General features: G+C 38.9%; 1 long non-coding RNA gene across 1 annotated transcript; it reads left to right on the top strand.

Moving 5' to 3' along the window:
• The first annotated feature begins 4,190 nt into the window (after nucleotides 1-4,190).
• On the top strand, nucleotides 4,191-14,781 carry LOC140849109 (uncharacterized). Its single transcript, XR_012130673.1, has 2 exons — nucleotides 4,191-9,750; nucleotides 14,094-14,781. It is a non-coding gene; the product is annotated as an uncharacterized lncRNA (long non-coding RNA).
• The last annotated feature ends 538 nt before the right edge of the window (nucleotides 14,782-15,319 follow it).

The raw sequence follows: 15,319 nt of genomic DNA, 5'->3' as shown, positions 1-15,319 counted from the left end.
ATGTGTCTCTTGGCCATCTGTATTTCTTTTTTAGAGAACTGTCTGTTCAGTTCCTCTGCCCATTTTTTAATTGGGTTATTTGTTTTTTGTTTGTTGAGGCGTGTGAGCTCTTTATATATTCTGGACGTCAAGCCTTTATCGGATCTGTCATTTTCAAATATATTCTCCCATACTGTAGGGTTCCTTTTTGTTCTATTGATGGTGTCTTTCACTGTACAGAAGCTTTTCAGCTTAATGTAGTCCCACTTGCTCATTTTTGCTGTTGTTTTCCTTGCCCGGGGAGATATGTTCAAGAAGAGGTCACTCATGTTTATGTCTTAGAGGTTTTTGCCTATGTTTTTTTCCAAGAGTTTAATGGTTTCATGACTTACATTCAGGTCTTTGATCCATTTTAAGTTTACCTTTGTATATGGGGTTAGACAATGGTCCAGTTTCATTCTCCTACATGTAGCTGTCCGGTTTTGCCAACACCATCTGTTGAAGAGACTGTCATTTTGCCATTGTATGTCCTTGGCTCCTTTATCAAATATTAATTGACCATATTTCTTTGGGTTAATGTCTGGAGTCTCTAATCTGTTCCACTGGTCTGTGGCTCTGTTCTTGTGCCAGTACCAAATTGTCTTGATTACTATGGCTTTGTAGTAGAGCTTGAAGTTGGGGAGTGAGATCCCCCCTACTTTATTCTTCTTTTTCAGGATTGCTTTGGCTATTTGGGGTCTTTGGTGTTTCCATATGAATTTTTGAATTATTTGTTCCAATTCATTGAAGAATGTTGCTGATAATTTGAGAGGGATTGCATCAAGTCTGTATATTGCTTTGGGCAGGATGGCCATTTTGACGATATTAATTCTTCCTAGCCATGAGCATGGGATGAGTTTCCATTTATTAGTGTCCCCTTTAATTTCTCTTAAGAGTGACTTATAGTTTTCAGAGTATAAGTCTTTCACTTCTTTGGTTAGGTTTATTCCTAGGTATTTTATTCTTTTTGATGCAATGGTGAATGGAATTGTTTTCCTGATTTCTCTTTCTATTGATTCATTGTTAGTGTATAGGAAAGCTACAGATTTCTGTGTGTTAATTTTGTATCCTGCAACTTTGCTGTATTCCGATATCAGTTCTAGTAGTTTTGGAGTGGAGTCTTTAGGTTTTTTTATGTACAGTATCATGTCATCTGCAAATAGTGACAGTTTAACTTCTTTACCAATCTGGATTCCTTGTATTTCTTTGTTTTGTCTGATTGCCGTGGCTAGGACCTCCAGTACTATGTTAAATAATAGTGCGGAGAGTGGGCATCCCTGTCTGGTTCCCGATCTCAGAGGAAAAGCTTTCAGCTTCTCGCTGTTCAGTATAATGTTGGCTGTGGGTTTATCATATATGGCCTTTATTATGTTGAGGTACTTGCCCTCTATTCCCATTTTGCTGAGAGTTTTTATCATGAATGGATGTTGAATTTTGTCAAATGCTTTTTCAGTATCTATGGAGATGATCATGTGGTTTTTGTCTTTCTTTTTGTTGATGTGGTGGATGATGTTGATGTATTTTCGAATGTTGTACCATCCTTGCATCCCTGGGATGAATCCCACTTGGTCATGGTGTATGATCCTTTTGATATATTTTTGAGAATTAGGTTTGATAATATTTTATTGATTATTTTTGCATCTACATTCATCAGGGATTGGTCTGTAATTTTCTTTTTTGGTGGGGTCTTTGCCTGCTTTTGGTATTAGGGTGATGTTGGCTTCATAGAATGAGTTTGGGAGTATTCCCTCCTCTTCTATTTTTTGGAAAACTTTAAGGAGAATGGGTATTATGTCTTCTCTGTGTGTGTGATAAAATTCCGAGGTAAATCCGTCCGGCCCCGGGGTTTTGTTCTTGGGTAGTGTTTTGGTTACCATTTCAATTTCTTTGCTCGTAATTGGTTTGTTTGACTTTTGTGTTTCTTCCTTGGTCAGTCTTGGAAGGTTGTATTTTTCTAGGAAGTTGTCCATTTCTTCTAGGTTTTCCAGCTTGTTAGCATATAGGTTTTCATAGTAGTCTTTAATAATTCTTTGTATTTCTATGGGGTCTGTCATGACTTTTCCATTCTCATTTCTGATTATGTTGATTTGTGTTGATTCTCTTTTTCTCTTAATAAGTTTGGCAAGAGGCTTATCTATTTTGTTTATTTTCTCAAAGAACCAGCTCTTGGTTTCATTGATTTTTGCTATTATTTTATTCTTCTCAATTTTGTTTATTTCTTCTCTGATCTTTATTATGTCCCTCCTTCTGCTGACTTTAGGCCTCATTTGTTCTTCTTTTTCCAGTTTCGATAATTGTGATGTTAGACTATTCATTTGGGATTGTTCTTCCTTCTTCAAGTGTGCCTAGATCGCTATATACTTTCCTCTTAAGACTGCTTTCACTGTGTCCCACAGAAGTTGGGGCTTTGTGTTGTTGTTGTCATTTGTTTCCATATATTCCTTGATCTCTATTTTAATTTGTTCGTTGATCCATTGATTATTTAGGAGCATGTTGTTAAGCCTCCATGTGTTTGTGAGCCTTTTTGTTTTCTTTGTAGAATTTATTTCTAGTTTTATACCTTTGTGGCCTGAAAAATTGGTTGGTAGAATTTCAATATTTTGGAATTTACTGAGGCTCTTTTTGTGGGCTAGTATGTGGTCTATTCTGGAGAATGTTCCATGTGCACTTGAGAAGAATGTATATCCTATTGCTTTTGGATGTAGAGTTCTATAGATGTCTATTAGGTCCATCTGTTCTACTGTGTTGTTCAGTGCCTGTGTGTCCTTACTTATTTTCTGCCCGGTGGATCTATCCTTTTGGGGTGAGTGGTGTGTTGAAGTCTCCTAAAATGAATGCATTGCAGTCTATTTCCCCCTTTAGTTCTGTTAGTATTTGTTTCACATATGCTGGTGCTCCTGTGTTGGGTGCATATATATTTAGAATGGTTATATCCTCTTGTCGGACTGAGCCCTTTATCATTATGTAGTGTCCTTCTTTATCTCTTGTTACTTTCTTTGTTTTGAAGTCTATTTTGTCTGATATTAGTACTGCAACCCCTGGTTTCTTCTCTCTGTTGTTTGCCTGAAATATGTTTTTCCATCCCTTGACTTTTAGTCTGTGCATGTCTTTGGGTTTGAGGTGAGTTTCTTGTAAGCAGCATATAGATGGGTCTTGCTTTTTTATCCATTCTATTACTCTGTGTCTTTTGATTGGTGCATTAAGTCCATTTACATTTAGGGTGACTATTGAAAGATATGTACTTACTGCCATTGCAGGCTTTAGATTTGTGGTTACCAAAGGTTCAAGGTTAGCCTCTTTAGTATCTTACTGCCTAACTTAGCTCGCTTATTGAGCTGTTATATATACACTGTCTGGAGATTCTTTTCTTCTCTCCCTTCTTATTCCTCCTCCTCCATTCTTCATATGTTGGGTGTTTTGTTCTATGCTCTTTTAGGAGTGCTCCCATCTAGAGCAGTCCCTGTAAGATGCCCTGTAGACGTGGTTTGTGGGAGGCAAATTCCCTCAGCTTTTGCTTGTCTGGGAATTGTTTAATCCCTCCATCATATTTAAATAATAATCATGCTGGATACAGTATCCTTGGTTCAAGGCCCTTCTGTTTCATTGCATTAAATATATCATGCCATTCTCTTCTGGCCTGTAAGGTTTCTGTCGAGAAGTCTGATGATAGCCTGATGGGTTTTCCTTTATAGGTGACCTTTTTCTCTCTAGCTGCCTTTAAACTCTTTCCTTGTCCTTGATCTTTGCCATTTTAATTATTATGTGTCTTGGTGTTGTCCTCCTTGGGTCCTTTCTGTTGGGAGTTCTGTGTATTTCTGTGGTCTGTTCTATTATTTCCTCCCCCAGTTTGGGGAAGTTTTCAGCAATTATTTCTTCAAAGACACTTTCTATCCTTTTTTCTCTCTCTTCTTCTTCTGGTACCCCTATAATACGGATATTGTTCCTTTTGGATTGGTCACACAATTCTCTTAATATTGTTTCATTCCTGGAGATCCTTTTATCTCTCTCTATGTCAGCTTCTATGTGTTCCTGTTCTCTGGTTTCTATTCCATCAATGGCCTCTTGTATCTTATCCATTCTGCTTATAAATCCTTCCAGGGTTTGTTTCACTTCTGTAATCTCCTTCCTGGCATCTGTGATCTCCCTCCAGACTTCATCCCATTGCTCTTGCATATTTTTCTGCATCTCTGTCAGCATGTTTATGATTTTTATTTTGAATTCTTTTTCAGGAAGACTGGTTAGGTCTGTCTCCTTCTCTGGTGTTGTCTCTGTGATCTTGGTTTGCCTGTAATTTTGCCTTTTCATGGTGATAGAAATAGTTTTCAGAGCTGGGACGAGTGACGGCTGGTAGAATTTCCCTTCTTGTTGGTTTGTGGCCTTCCTCTTCCCCTTCGCGAGGCACTGGGTTCTTGCAGGTGTGGATGTGGTCTGGATGTTGTCCTGTGTCCTCTGGTCTCTATTCTAGGAAGAGTTGTCTTTGTTATATTTTCATAAATATATGTGGTTTTGGGAGGAGATTTCCGCTGCTCTACTCACGCCGCCATCTTGGCTCCACCTGCAAAACCTGTAAAATTTGAATGAACAACATGATTTTTTCTTTCCTTATCTAAGTCTCACCTCCCACCAAGAACATGTGTCCTCCAGCCACAGAACAGGTGTTTCTGCCTGGCAGACTATATGAAGGGGGCTAGGTGGACCACTTGCTCTTCCTCCAACTTGCCTTGATTTGAGCTCCTACAAATTTTCTTTTCTAGCAATGCATCTTGGGATCATTTAGCTTTCACATGGCATGAATGCATCATTTAGGTATCAGGTCTATCTATCCATATTTTTTTCTTCTCGTTGACTCTGGATATCTAATAGAGCCAAAGCTACCAGTAAACACAAACAGGGCCACTGAAACTGGGGGCAGCTCTTAGTTTTAAAGTGGCCACCTGGAGAGTTCATTAAAGGATAGAAAGTTATTGCAGCCACATGGATGGGTCTTGTGGGCATTATACTAAGTGAAATAAGCCAGACAGAGTAAAACAAATACTGTATGATCTCACTTGTATGTGGAATGTAAAAACATCAGACTCACAGAACAGAAAGTAGAATGGTGGTGGGCAGGGACTGAGTGGGGGAGAAATGTTGGTCAGAGGGTACCAACTTCCAGTTACGCGAGGAATAAGTTCCGGTAGATATCTAATGAACAGTGTGTGACCATAGTCAACGAAACTGTACTGTATACTTGCTTCTATGAGAGTGGAGCTTTAATATTCTCACCATAACAACAACAACAACATAGTAATTACATGAGGTGAAGGATGTGTTAACTAACCTTATTGTGGTAAACATTCCACAATATATGTGTCAAATCAGCACATCACATACCTTAAATGTACAACTCAGTTGTATCTCAGGAAAGCTAGAAAAAATTTACCAAATGAAAATACAAAGTGAAATATCATTCTAGTGAATTTTGTACCCCCAAGATCACTTAAAAATGAGCTGATATAGGGGAAGAAGGGCAGACTCAGAGGCTATGAGTGACTCATCAGACCTGCCCCTCAGCAGTACTTGGGCAGACAATCGTGCTAAGCCTCAATTTTCTGAGCCTTATAATCAGAGGAAATAATACTTAACTCCTCAGGGTTCCTATGAGGATTTAAATAAATGAAAGGATGTATATGAAAGTGCTTGACAAACTATCAAGAATAGAAATATGAACTATTATTCTGTGGGGCAGGGCACAATATGCTTTGAAGTCATCTTGGACTTGGTCAGGTTTCTTATGGTAGCCTCAGTTTTCTCATCTGTAAAGCAGGAATGAAAACTATTACTTTGTGGAGTAAGTGATGAAGTAGGCAAAAGCACTTCATTAATGCAGCAGATGCTCTGAGAGAACCTGCCAAGTACATAGTTTTTTTCCACCATTTCTCTCTGAACCTCATTTTGCATCTAGAAATTGTAGTGTTTGGACTGAATACTCTCTTGGTCTTTCCACTCTGGCTTAGGCTTTGGGTCTCCGTCCGCAGTTACAACTCAATCAGTTAGTCAGTCAATGCAAACACTGATCATCAACCAATTGTGGGTCTGCAGTTAGCTGGGGGTCAGCTAGGTGGTTCTCCTTCCTGGACATTTGCTGGCTGTTGACTGGAATGATGGGGGCAACTAGGCCATGTGACTGTCATCCAGCAGGCTAGCCGGGGTTGTACACATGGTGCTGGGTTCCAAGAGCACAAGAGAGCGAGCAAGCCCCTGTGATAAACACTACAAAGAAGTGGAAATCAAGTCAACATTTATCAAGCACCTACTGTGTACTTCTATCATCTCTGAGTATATTAGAGTGCCCAGCAGCCAGCACACTGCATGGTACTTTCTGCTCCTACTTCGGTTCTTTCCAGAAAAGTCACAATACTCTTCTAATTTTATATTATGTTCAATTGATTGTGACTCTAGTGTAAGGTTCTAGAAAGGAAGTCCATAGGGTAATCCCCTTTGAACTCTCTCTGTGCCCAGCATATTTTGTGCACAGAATAAATGCAGTTGAACGCCTATGGAGAAGCAGTACCATCTTCTGGCCAAAGTGGGTAATGCCGCATGGGGGGCAGGAAAAGGAGTTAGTTCTCTTGATGCAAGAAACATCTGGAGAGCTCAACAAGAGAGACAGTGAGAGAGACTCTGTGTGTGTGTATGTGTGTGTGTGTGTGTGTGTGTGTGTGTGTGTGTGTGTGTGTGAATCAGACTCAGAGGCGAAGGCTGGTTCAATGTCACCTTTCAAGGTAGTGGCAGTGTTAAGACTGGCAGTGCCCCTGACTCTTCATTCAGGACTTCCCAGGACCCCAGCTAGAGACTACTTTCCTCAGGAAGTTCTGGGCTTTTTTAACCATAATCTCTTTAAAGTGGTTGTGAAATTTGTGAAAAGTCATTCAGTCGTTGATGGTTGCAGCAGCGAGCAAGGGTAGGGGGTTGAGGAAAATGCTTTTTAATCTATTGAACATGCTATGTGCCAGGCACTTTATATGTATTACTTTAGACTTTATCATCTATATAATGGGATAAAAATTGCAGCTATTTGAAAGAGTTATTATAAGTAAAGCAATATAAATATAGTAACACATGTAAAATTTTTATATAAATGTTAATTTTCTGGAATATAATGAACACTCTATAAGTTTTAGGTTTTGTATCAGATTTGGGGAATGCAGTGAAGTTACTTAAAACAGTCTGATCTGCTGTTAGGCAGGTCTGGAGGAGCATCCTGTCTAGGACTAAATATTCCCCACTATGGAGGTACCACCTTCCTGAGTATTCCACTCAATGCCTGTGATGATGAGTTTCGCAGTCTGGCTGCTGGCAGCAGGCTCCATGTCTGGCTCTGTGAGAATGCCTATCACTGTGCTCTCAGCCTTTCAGATGAGTCTTTCCCTGGCCTAGGGTCATTTCCTCACATTTGTGCTGATCGGTACTTTGCCAAATACTTGAGGGGGCCCTTTGCACATCTTCATTCTTTCTCCATGCAGTCCTCTCCCTCCGCCTCTGAACTCTACCCACTTTATTCTCTTCAGATTCTCAGTTATGTTTCTTCAACTCAGGAGTTCCCTAGGCTCCATCTGCCCTCCCACCTGGTAACTTTTTCTAGACAGTAAGCTGGGCCGATCTCAGGGCTCACATAGTTTGTTTTCCTGTCTTTGGGGGATCACAGGCCTTCATTAGGCACCCAATGTTCAGAGCCTTGCTTGGTTGTTTTGGTTGTTTCAGGTAGCGAGATAAATCCAATCCCTGTTACTTCATCTTGGGCAAAAGCGTAAATCTATCAATTAGATTTTAATGCATAACAAACCCAAAATCTACTGACTTAAAGCAAACATGGTTTACTCATGACTTGTCAGGTTGCCAATTTGGGCTGGGCAGTTCTGCTGGTTGTGGCTGGGCTAACCCATGGGTCTGCAGCCAGCTGGGGGTCAGCTAGGTGGTTGTCCTTCCTGGGCACTTGCTGGCTATTGACTGGAGTGATGGGGGCAACTGGGCCTTGTGTCTGTCTTCATCCAGCAGCCTAGCCTGGGCTTATTCACATGCTTTCAAGAGCACAAGAGAATAAGCCTCTATGATAAGCAATATTCAAGTCTCTTTCAGTACCACTCTTTTTATTATACCTTTGGCCAAAGCAAGTCATGAACTCAAACTCAAGGGATTGAGAAATAGACTCCATGTCTTGATGAGAGGAGCTACAAGATTACATTGCAAGGGCATAAATATAGGAGGCAAGAATGTGTAGATATTTCTTAGGATTAATCTATCATAGCTATTACTATTTCACCATAAATGAGCTAGATCTCTCATCATCAATATTTTACAGATGCAAAAACGGAGGCTCAGAGAGGTAGAGAGCCTTGCATAAGGTCTGGCAGCTAATAGAAGTCAGAGCTAAGATTTGGACCAGTGTCTGCCTGATTCTGAGCCCTTGCTCTAGTCTGTCATTGTGTTCTTGATGTGTATGTGTGATTCTGGTTAGGTACATCTGTATTCAACACAATCAACTTCATCCCCCCCGCCTCCAGTCCCTGCTGCCTCCTGGAAGTGCCAATGCTCTGGATCCTTCCTGACACTTTCCTACCATCCCTCCCCAGAACAGAGGACCCTGGCCTTGGGCACCTCCTCTCAGGCCCTGTGAGGTTGATGAATGTTTGGAAGGAGACATCTCTGTGTCGGGGAGGTTGGAGGTGCTGATAGCGTCTGTCTCCACTGAGTTCATTGGTCTGTTGGTTGGTCGGTCTCCTTCTCTGTGCTGCTCCAAAAGTCTTCCTGCCTCTATGGTCTCCCTTGTCCCTATCCTGCCCTCAGGCTGAGGACAGATGGGCCTTTGGGTGGCCAATGTTTGATCACACTACTCTATAGTCATCAGTCCTTCCATGGCTATGATTTTTTTTTTGCTGGATAAGAGCTAAATTCATTTATCTGGCATCCAAGCCCTTCATGATCTCATCCTAGTTTCACACTGGCTCCATAATTTACCCAAGGGCACCATGGCTTTGCCCCACTGGGCCCAGCTCCTGGGCTATCCATCTTCATCTCTGCACAACTGACTCCCACTCTCCTGTAGCACCTCCCACCTTTGCTCTAGTTTGTGCCACATCTGATCCTTCCATTCAGGCCATAGCTTCCCAAGGGACAGACCTTGTCTCATTTGTGTTTGACCACTCACAGAGCCTGCTGTAGTGATTGGTACCCAACTGGTATTCAGTGAAGTGCCTTAGAGAAAGCAATCTGAGAGACATGCTGCCTACTCTCCATTCCTGGGAGGCCCTGCTGTCAAGTTCTGGGAGATACAACTGTACCCTCACAGTAAATTTCTTTTTTCTGCCCAAGACAGTTTAGATGAGCTCTTGTTACTGGAAATCAAGAGAATCTTGATTAGGATAGTAAGAGTGTGTTGTAGTTAGCTGTCCTGGATAATAGTGATTGGGATCTTGGAATTCTTAAGTACAGGGATGATCTTTAAAGGTGGAAACCTTAGAGAGTAGAGGCAGTCAAGAGGAGAAGATGCTCTGTGGGAAGTAGGAGTGTGTCCTTTGCTGCTCAGATTTGGAGGAAGCTGCAGAGTGAGGGTTGGGAGCTTGTTTGGCATCCAGGGTCATGTGTTACTGTCCGTGGTGCTGAACAGTCATGCTTGATCTTTAAGATACGGTTTTTCTAACATAGGGACACTCGTGACTCCTGTGGGACATCTCTCAGAGATGCTGAAATAAGGTAAGGAATAAAATGATGGAGGAAAACAAAAGGTGATGAGGGAGAGAGATAGAGAGAAAATGAGAGACTACAAAGAGGCTGTTTGAAAGGAACAACACTAAGAGTGCCAAAGAATTCTTTGTCTTTGAAATATTTGTTGTTTCTACCATGAAAAAAACCACCCTAGACCTGGACTATGGCCAAAATACTGAGAAGCTGAAGACTATGGAGAAATCTGTACACCAGTATAGGTAAATGTGGGTGAGTACAGATAAGATTGGGAGAGGGATATCAAGATGGCTCAAGTGAATTGATATCAGTTATTGTACTGAAGGCCTATAGTTTTTATTTTCTTATTACATATTCATTATAAAATTAAGCCATATGGAAAATTTATATATATATTAATTATGTAATATGTATACTTATAGTGTAACATGGTATATATTATATAGAATGTACAAAAATATATAATAACATACTTTATAGTACATTATATTTTATAATATATATGTTACACATAAAACATATTACATATAACATATACTTTGAATATATAGAACATAAAATATTACATATAATGTCTATAATGTTCCTTATTATATGTTCATTATAAAATTAAGCCATATGGTCCAAAACATACAACTCAATACCAAAAAAAAATCCAATTAAAAAATGGGCAGAGAATATCATACTTAACAGCGAGTAGCTAAAACCCTTTCCTTTAAGATTGGGAACAAGGCAAGGATGCCCACCCTCTCCACTTGTATTCAACATAGCTCTGGAGGTCCTCGCCATGGCAATCAGACAACACAAAGAAATAAAAGGCATCCAGATTGGTAAAGAAGAAGTTAAACTGTCACTGTTTGCAGATGACATGATATCGTACATAAAAAACCCTAAAGACTCCACTCCAAAACTACTAGATCTAATATCTGAATTCAGCAAAGTTGCAGGACACAAAATTAATACACAGAAATCTGTTGCTTTCCTATACACTAACGATGAACTAGCAGAAAGAGAAACCAGGAAAACAATTTCATTCACAATTACATCAAAAAGAATAAAATACCTAGGAATAAACCTAACTAAGGAAGTGAAAGACCTATGCTCTGAAAATCTATACTCTGAAGACACTCATGGGAGAAATTAAAGAAACCAATAAATGGAAACACATCTGTTGCTCATGGATAGGAAGAATTAATATTGTCAAAATGGCCATCCCGCCTAAAGCAGTCTACAGATTCAATGCAATACCTGTCAATATACCAACAGCATTCTTTAATGAACTGGAAAAAATAGTTTTAAAATTCATATGGAACCAGAAAAGACCCCGAATAGCCAAAGCAATCCTGAGAAGGAAGAATAAAGCAGGGGGGATCTTGCTTCCCAACTTCAAGCTCTACTACAAGCCACAGTAATTAAGACAATTTGGTACTGGCACAAGAACAGACCCACAGACCAGTGGAACAGAATAGAGAGTCCAGATATTAACCCAAACATATATACTTAATTAATATATGATAAAGGAGCCATGGACATACAATGGGGAAATGACAGCCTCTTCAACAGCTGGTGTTGGCAAGACAGTTACATGCAAGAGAATAAAACTGGATTATTGTCCAACTCCATATACAAAAGTAAACTCAAAATGGATAAAAAACCTGAATGTAAGTCATGAAACCATAAAACTTTTAGAAGACAACATAGGCAAAAATCTCTTGAATAGAAACATGAGCAACTTTTTCCTGAATCCATCTCCTCAAGCAAGGGAAACAAAAGCAAGAATGAACACATGGGACTATCTCAAACTAATAAGCTCTTGTACAGCAAAGGACACCATCAACAGAACAGAAAGGCATCCTACAGTATGGGGGAATGTATTTGTAAATAACATATCTGACAAGGGGTTAACATCCAAAATATATAAAGAACTCATATGCCTCAACAACCAAAAAGCAAATAACCCAATTAAAAAATTGGCAGAGGATATGAACAGACAATTCCCTAAAGAAGAAATTCAGATGGCCAACAGTCACATGAAAAGATGCTCTACATCACTAATTATCAAATGCAAATAAAATGCAAATAAAAACTACAATGAGATATCACCTCATACCAGTTAGGATAGCCAGCATTGAAAAGACTAAGAACAACAAATGCTGGAGAGGTTGTGGAGAAAGGGGAACCCCTCCTACACTGCTCGTGGGAATGTAAACTAGAGTTCAACCATTGTGGAAAGCAGTATGGAGGTTCCTCAAAAAACTAAAAATAGAAATACCATTTGACCCAGGAATTCCAATCCTAGGAATTTACCCTAAGAATGCAGGATCCCAGTTTGAAAAAGACATATGCACCCCTATGTTTATCGCGACACTATTTACAATAGCCAAGAAATGGAAGCAACCTAAGTGTCCATCAGTAGATGAATGGATAAAGAAGATGTGGTACATATACACAATGGAATACTATTCAGCCATAGAAAGAAAACAAATCCTACCATTTGCAACAACATGGATGGAGCTGGAGGATATTATGCTCAGTGAAATAAACCAGGTGGAGAAAGACAGTACCAAATGATTTCCCTCATCTGTGGAGTATAACAATGAAGCAAAACTGAAAGAACAAAACAGCAGCAGACTCACAAACTCCAAGAAGGGACTAGTGGTTACCAAAGGGGAGGGGTGGAGGAAGATGGGTGGGAAGGGAGGGAGAAGGGGATTGAGGGGTATTATGATTTGCACACATGGTGTTGGGGTGTATCATGGGGAAGACAGTGTAACACAGAGTAGGCAAATAGTGACTCCGTGACATCTTACTATACTGATGAACAGTGACGGCAATGGGGTGTGTGTGTGGGACTCGATAATATGGGTGAATGTAGTAACCACATTGTTTTTCATGTGAAACCTTCATAAGAGTGTATATCAATAATACCTTAATAAAAAAAAATGGGCAGAGGACCTGAATAGACATGTCTCCAAAGAAGACATACAGATGACTAACAGGCACATGAAAAGATATTCAACATCACTAATCATCAGGGAAATGTAAATCAAAACCACAATGAGATATCACCTCACAACTGTGAGGATGGTTACTATCCAAAAGACAACACATAACAAGTGTTGACAAAGATGTGGAGAAAAGGAAACCCTCCTGCACTGTGGGTGGGAATGTAAATTGTTGCAGCCACTATGGAAAACAGTAAACTAAAATTCAAAAAACTAAAACTAAAAATACGATATGACCCAGTAATACCACTTTACCTGAAGAAAACAAAATCACCAATATGAAAAGATATATGCACTTCTATATTTATTGCAGCATTATTTACAATTGCCAAGATATGGAAGCAACCTAAATGTCCATCAATAGAGGAATGGATAAAGAAGATGTGGTACATATATATAATAGATTATTACTCATCCATGAAAAAGAATGAAATCTTGCCATTTGCAACAACATGGATGGACCTAGAGGGTATTCTGCTAAGTGAAATAAGTCAAATAGAGAAAGACAAATACCAAATGATTTCACTTATATGTAGAATCTAAGGAACAAACAAACAAACAAAACAGAAATAGACTCATAAATACGGAGAAAAGACTGGTGGTTGCCAGAGAGGAGGTGTGTGAGATGGTGGTGGGTGAAATAGGTGAAGGAGATAAAGAGTACAATCTCCTAATTATAAAAAAAATTAATCATGGAGATGAAAGATAGGGAATATAGTAAATAATATAATAATATGTTCATATGATGATGTCTGGTAACTACACTTATTGTGGTGAGCATTTCTTAATGCCTATAATTGTCGGATCACCATGCTGTACACCTGAAACCAATATAATGCAGTATATCGACTATACTTCAATAAAAATAAAATAAAATAAAATAAAACCATACAGAAAACCTTAAAGCAGCAGCAAGCCAACCAGTTCTATCACTCAGAAATACCGTATTTCATCAAATCTAGATCTCAATGCTAAGGCAAATCATTTTTTATTTCACTAAAAAGATGCTGCCAATGAAACCATGACAATGCTTTTTATCACTTAGAATTTTTATTGAAAGAACTCTTTTAGACTTACTTATGCATCTATTTTATAATTTGATATTCTTATGCAAATATAAAAAGGGAAATACAAGTGAAATAAATTGGGCAATACATTCCTAAGCCATCTTCACATTTAGAGTATAACTCTTCTGAATCATGTTTTGACTTAAGTTGTGTGTGTGTGTGTGTTTGTGTGTGTATGTGTGTGTGTAGTGAATACAATATAATCTTTTTGCATCAAGAGTATGGGTGACGCACCATTTCTTAAAAGAGTGCTCAGCTTTCATCTCTGGACTTTTCTTCCAAGGCACTGATACCCGGCTATGAATTTTGATGTCTGCACTTTCTTCATCTTACCAGAAGGTGCCAGCAATGACATCTATCTCACTCCTGGCACCTGGCCAACAGCCACTGCATGCCCTCACTGGATTTCAAAGTTGTTTATATGTGAAAAAGTAAATCTGCATTTTAGAATGGATGAAAACAGAGACTCTGGTAAACATTCTTTTGAATATCTCTCCATGCTTAATGAATAAATGAGTGAAAATGTTATGTTATATAAGGTTAGACAGAGATGATTTTTGTTGATCCCTACTCTACATTTTATCAAAATGTAAGCCTAATTTTAATCTAATTCAATATAAGACAAAGAAATTGAAGTACATGTGAAAGAAATGCTATACTTTAAGTGTTTTTCCCACCACAGGAGTTATCGATGACTGAAAGATCCCCTCAAGGTTAAGGAAAAATGATTATGAAAACCATAAAACCATAAGGAGGTTTAAGTCATTGGTTTTTCAAACCTCATGTTTCAATTTTAGTCAGTATTGATTGACTCCCTGCTGTAAAAGTTGAGGTGGTCAGCACAATTACACTCCCTCCCTTTAGCAATGACCAAATTTTGTTACATTTGTTGCTTTTCCTTTTATCAGGGTTTATATTATATTCTTTAACTATAGTTTCCATATTGTATAATTAAATGTATCTAAAGCTGACTGTGCAGTCTTTTTACACTGGCTTCTCCATCCTTAAGTTCTTTGGATTTTGTAATTATTTCTTTTCTAAGTAATACATGCACAATTTACTAAGTCAAGTTTTACTACTCGGCTCTAAATAAAAGATAGCACTTCTCTGCTCTATGTCCTCACCTGTCCAAATCTCACTGCTCTGAGGGAGTAATCCCCACCTTCTACAGTGATCTTTGCTATCACTTTCACTCCCCAAAGCATCCTTCTATTTCAGTTGAGACTCTAGATAATCTCTTGGCTCCTCTGCCTAATACACATGTGTACACTCAACCTCCTCTCATCCTCCAAATATAATTATCAACACTTTCTATGGACTCAACGTCCAGTTTAGAGGTATGCCAGCAAATCTACACCTGGGTTAGATAATTTTTTGACACTTCCTATTCTATGACAACTTGATTTTCATTAATAACCATGAGATAAATCAAATAAAAAGGGCCAGAAAAGAAACACAGAGCAAAAATTTTCTTTTGTTGAATTTCACATATATAATGCCAAAAAAATT

Source organism: Manis javanica, chromosome 4 (genome assembly GCF_040802235.1).
Source record: "Manis javanica isolate MJ-LG chromosome 4, MJ_LKY, whole genome shotgun sequence".
NCBI lineage: Eukaryota > Metazoa > Chordata > Mammalia > Pholidota > Manidae > Manis > Manis javanica.
Note: the sequence above shows the minus strand (reverse complement) of the source record. Positions and strands in the feature narration are given on the sequence as shown.